Below are 6,000 nucleotides of genomic sequence, written 5' to 3' on the forward strand. Positions count from 1 at the left end.
TATTTTGTTTGTTCTTTGTCTTAAAGGACTTGTCCTGAGGGAGAGCATGGCCTTTTCCCCCAGTGATTTCTGAAATAATCTCTTTCAATTCAGGCCCGAACAGGGTCTTTCCTTTGAAAGGGAAGTTCAATAGTTTGGATTTTGACGACACATCGGCCGACCAGGACTTTAGCCATAGCGCCCTGCGCGCTAAAATGGCGAAACCTGAATTCTTTGCCGCTAACTTAGCTAGTTGGAAAGCGGCATCTGTGATAAAAGAATTAGCCAGCTTAAGAGCCTTAATTCTGTCCATAATGTCCTCATATGAGGTCTCCGTCTGGAGTGCATCTTCCAGCGCCTCGAACCAGAAAGCAGCTGCAGTAGTTACAGGAACAATGCACGCAATAGGTTGGAGAAGAAAACCTTGTTGAACAAAAATTTTCTTAAGTAAACCCTCTAATTTTTTATCCATAGGGTCTTTAAAAGCACAACTGTCTACAGTTGGTATGGTTGTGTGTTTAGCAAGTGAAGAAACAGCCCCCTCCACCTTAGGGACCGTCTGCCACGAGTCACGCGTGGGGTCAGATATGGGGAACATTTTCTTAAAAACAGGAGGGGGAACAAACGGAATACCTGGTCTATCCCACTCCCTAGTAACGATATCCGCAATCCTCTTAGGGACCGGGAACACATCAGTGTAAACGGGAACTTCTAGGTACTTGTCCATTTTACACAATTTCTCTGGAACCACCAAAGGATTGCAGTCATCCAGAGTAACTAATACCTCCCTGAGCAATAAGCGGAGGTGTTCTAGTTTAAATTTAAAAGCCAACGTATCTGAGTCTGTCTGAGGAGCAACCTTTCCCGAATCGGAAATTTCTCCCTCAGACAGCACATCCCTCGCCCCCATTTCAGAGCGTTGTGAGTGTATATCGGATACGGCTACTAAAGCGTCAGAATCTGTTCTTAAAACAGAGCTATCACGCTTTGCAGGTAACACGGGCAGTTTAGATAAAAACACTGAGAGGGTATTATCCATAACTGCCGCCAAGTCTTGCAAGGTAAAAGAGACGCACTAGAGGTGCTAGGCGTCGCTTGAGCGGGAGTAACTGGTTGTGACACCTGGGGAGAGGTTAACGAGCTAACCTCATTACCTTCTGCCTGAGAATCATCTTGGGCCACATTTTTAAGTGCAACAATATGATCTTTAAAATGTATAGACATATCAGTACAAGTGGGACACATTCTGAGAGGGGGTTCCACCATGGCTTCTAAACACATTGAACAAGGATTTTCCTTGGTGTCAGACATGTTTAACAGACTAGTAGTAAGACAAACAGGCTTAGAAATCACTTTAATCAAGTAAAAACACACTTTGAAAAAAACGTTACTGTGCCTTTAAGAGATAAAAAAAGGCACACAATTTTGCAAAACAGTGAAAAATGCAGCAAAGTTTTCGAAATTTTTACAGTATGTACCTAAAGCATTAGTAAGATTGCACCACTAGCAATAAAAACGATTAACCCCTTAATGCCCAAACCGGATCGACAGTAAGCCAACAAACCGTTTAAAACAACATCAGCACCTTGCCACAGCTCTGCTGTGGCCCTACCTGCCCTTAGGAACCAGATTTGTGGGGAAAAAGCTTCTTATAGGTCCTCAAACTGCAGCAGGACCCTCCATGTGAAAAAGCCTGGACTTCTAGTCAAATATAACTGTGCATCTGAGGCACGAAATTAGGCCCCTCCCACCTTACTCCGGTGCTGTGAGGCCTAAAAAAACACTCCTAAGTGTTTTAATAATAGCCATGTGGGTAACAGCCCCTGAAAGAAGCCCAAAGGAACCTTCAAAGTGTCTCAAAAAACGAAATTTTTAAATAAAAAACCGTTTGCCATTAAGTAGTGTCAACCAGCATAAACTAGCCCTGTTATGTAAGCTTGCAATTCCATACTTAGTCTCTGAATACAGCTTACCCTTCCCTCATGGGGATATTATCAGTCTTTTCTAGCATTATCACAGTCTTGTCTAGAAATAAATGACTGAACATACCTTCTTTGCAGCCTAACCTGCAAACCGTTCCCCCCAACTGACGTTTTCTTGTACTCCTCAGTACTTTGTGGGAACAGCAGTGGATCTTAGTTACAACATGCTAAAATCATCTTCCTCCCTGCAGAAATCTTCATCTCCTTTCTGCTAGAGAGTAAATAGTACACACCGGCACCATTTAAAATAACAAACTTTTGCTTGTAGAAAATAAAAACTACATTTATAACACCACATTTACTTTACACTTCCGATTGCTTAGAGCCGGCAAAGAGAATGACTGGGGGGGGGAGCTATATGGACAGCTCTGCTGTGTGCTCTCTTTGCCACTTCCTGTTGGGAAGGAGAATATCCCACAAGTAAAGGATGAATCTGTGGACTGGATACACCTTACAAGAGAAAAGCACATGGCGAACCACAGAAGTGTTATTAGATCTGCTCTTAATACCAACCCAACAGACCAACCGGTAGTCAGACATTTCTTGGAAAACAGCATAAAGTTAAAGATTTAAGATTCATGCTCATTGATTGGCCGATTTTAAAAGCACACACACACACACACGGGATTTTCTGTAAAAGAAGAAGATAACCATGCCCCTGATTTTTAAAGGCTTTAGTTAGAATGTGCTTGGGGTTTGTATGAAGACAGTGGCTCTGATATTCAAAAGGGATCCATTGCGATTTTGAGAAAAGGGCTGGCAGTACTATTTAAAGGCAGCATTGCCGAGATGCGTTTAACCATACATTTCAGTGGGTGGCGATGCTTCTTTGATACTGCCAATATATTCAAAGCAGTATCGCCACCTACATCGAAGGTGTAATGTAAATGATCCCTAACACAGTACTGTATGACAATACAATTTACATGTCAACCTCAATCCCTGTTCTTACAATACAATAGTGAATGAAACATATCAATATACACCTAAAGGAGCAGGGGGGTTGTGGGTATATGATATAAGTATAAGCATTGTTTAATGTATATGTATTGTATAGTATATGTATGTAAACTTTAGGCGTGATTGTAAAAAACTTGCATTGTGTCCTTAGGTGTGTTTTTTACTTATTTTTAAGAATGTGATTGTACATTTGCAATATTCATATATATATATTGAGAACGAGCAATCGTGATAACAATATTCATATTTCCATAATATTAAGAACACAATTGCACGTACACAATATTCATATTTCATAATATTGCAATTTTATTTTACTTTGCGATCGTACTGTAGCAAACGTGTTCTATATTAATATATATTTATAGATTGCAATATTATAAGGAAAACACCATTGCGCAATCTATAAATATATATTAATATAGAACACGTTTGCTACAGTACGATCGCAAAGTAAAATACCATTGCAATATTATGAAACATCGGAACACGCAATCGTGTTCTCAGTATTATGGAAATTGGACTATTGTGCCTAAGGACACAGTAGCAGATTTGTCCAATCACGCGTAAAGTTTACATACATATTCTGCATTTTACTACAGGATCCCCAGCTCCTTTAGTTTTAATAGAAAGTTTTTTGTTTTTTTTGTCTTTATTACATTGCAGACATGACAAATATATAGGCATTACGTGGTAGTTTCAAGGGAGTAACCTGTATTTTAATAGGGAAACATTATTGTGGGTTTCTAATATTCAAGTCTCGCCTGCTTTCCAGTGGCAATATTTTCCTGTGTGAGAAATCTAGTGAATGTACGGTAGAACTGAATTAACACAATGCATGATTTGAAGTGCTACTACACAGAAAACATTCTTTATTTTTGCGAACGCAGTCTATTTTGTGTAAACATGCTTTAAAGAAAGTCTACCCCCGCGCCTACATCTCAGCTGAGTGCCGATGTCGCCGGACTTTTGCTGAAGACACATCGCCACCTGTCAGCACAAAAAGATTCAGCCCATCTGCAGAGCAACGGACTACGAGGCTGGCGAACTAAAACAGGCAATTTCTCGTCGGTCTGACAATGTTTTGAATAAAATGAAACATGCTTGACCTGATATTAGTAGGTATATTTAATGTTGCAAGATTATTTATTATTTGATTGTACAGTCTACTTCAGAATTGTTATTGTTTAAAAAAATAGATAATCCCTTCATTAACCTTACCTAGTTTTGCAAAAAAAAAAGGTTATATTAATATACTTTTTACCTCTGTGATTACCTTGTATCTAAGCCTCAGCAGGCTGACTCCTTATTTCAGCTCTTTTGACAGACTTGTATGTAAGCCAAACAGTGCCATCTCATAAGTAACTCCACGGGCGTGAGCACAAAGTTATCTATATGGCCCACATGAACTAACGTCTTCTAGCTGTGAAAAACTGTCAAATGCATTCAGATAATAGGCGGCCTTCAAGGGCTTAGAAATTATCATATAAGCCTACCTAGGTTTAGCTTTCAACAAAGAATACCAAGAGAACAAAGCAAATTTGATGATAAAAGTAAATTGGAAAGTTGTTTAAAATGGCATGCCCTATATAAATCATGAAAGTTTAATTTTGACTAGACTGTCCCTTTAACTTCACTTTAGCATTCTCACTAATATAATTGATATGCACAGTCAATATGTACGATCTATAAGTTATTTTGATTATATTCTAATACTCACTTGAATGTTTCAGCAAACTGTCACTGACTGGTGTTTTTAGGAAGGAGGAGTTGGTTGGATAGCATTTTTTAACACTGTTTGGTTAAATCCAGAGAGTACTAGTGTCTTTGTTTTATATCTATTATTTATTTTAAAAAAATATACTCGTCTAATGCAATTTCTACTGCAGTGACAAGTAAAATATATACATATATATGAATGTCTCTGTGATCTAATGAATACAATTCACACAAATGCAAAGTTAAGTTTTAAGTTAAAAGGCCTTATAAGTAAGGAAAATGACAGCAGTAATCCTTCATACGCACCTTTATTCCAGCAGCGAAGGCTCCTCACTGAACGCAGGTGCAAACTCAGCAGCAATAGTAGCAAGTGCAACCTTATTAGGAAATACAGGCAGCAGATAATCTTCGCATGCACCTTTATAGTGACAGCACAAGCCCTTCCCCAGGGTCAGGATACCAACTAAACAATAATAGGGACCTTACTAAATAAGGAAATACCTAGTACATTATTTACACACAACTTTATATCAGCAGGGCACGCCCCTCTCTGATACAGGTGCAACTCAGCAGTAATAATAGCAACCTTACTGAATAAGGAAATACAGGCATCAGAGAATCCTCACACACCTTTATACCAGCAGGGCATGCCCTCCCCTGAGCACAGGTGCAAATTCAGCTGCAAGAGAAAATTGCACTCACACCTTTATGGATGGTGCTTGAGAAATCAGTTTTAAATTAGGGTGCCAGCCTAAAAATCTCAGTCAGAAAAATGCCAATTTGTTTGTGCAGGTAAGCAGACACATACCTTTAAGAGCAGATGCCAGTACAGATAGTTTACTTGCTATATTCCAGATCACTTCTGTAATTAAGTGAGGTCAAGGTGTGTAGTTATTATAAATGAATCAGTTTTCAGCACAGTACCATAACATGGTGAGGCCAGGGACAGGGTGTGCCTTCCGTACCTGTAAATACCAGGCTGTGCTGGGATCCCTGCCATAGCACAGTGATCTGATCCACCCTCTCTCATTACCCACACCCCTGGGGCTGGCATTCTAGGGTTGCCACCTGTCCCTTAAAATACAGAACACTTATGAGTTACACATGCTGCAGGGTGTGCAGGGAGGAATATGAATAGTGCTGTCCAGAAACACCATACATGTTCCTCCCTGCACACCCTGCAGCATGTGTAGCTCATAAATGTCCAGGAAAACATGGCTGAGGTGGCAACCCTACCAGAAACTACTATCTTGCCTGCTGTGAAAGCTAAATCTGCCTGATCGCAGAAACTACAGAGCTGCTGTACCGGGTGCTAACAGAACTTGTGCGTAAAGAGAAGGTGAATTTATTTTACAAACGG

The 6,000-nt window shown here is 39.8% G+C and overlaps 1 protein-coding gene across 1 annotated transcript in view; it reads right to left on the bottom strand.

Moving 5' to 3' along the window:
* The window catches only part of LOC128657178 (prostaglandin reductase 2), an 81,046-nt gene extending 75,933 nt beyond the window's left edge, over positions 1 to 5,113 (bottom strand). The window contains exon 1 of the mRNA XM_053711428.1: positions 4,947 to 5,113. The gene's annotated coding sequence lies outside the window, so the exon portion shown is untranslated. The remainder of the gene's footprint in view (positions 1 to 4,946) is intronic.
* Between the last annotated feature and the right edge of the window lie 887 nt (positions 5,114 to 6,000).

The sequence above is a fragment of the Bombina bombina genome, chromosome 1 (genome assembly GCF_027579735.1).
Source record: "Bombina bombina isolate aBomBom1 chromosome 1, aBomBom1.pri, whole genome shotgun sequence".
Classification (NCBI taxonomy): Eukaryota; Metazoa; Chordata; class Amphibia; order Anura; family Bombinatoridae; genus Bombina; species Bombina bombina.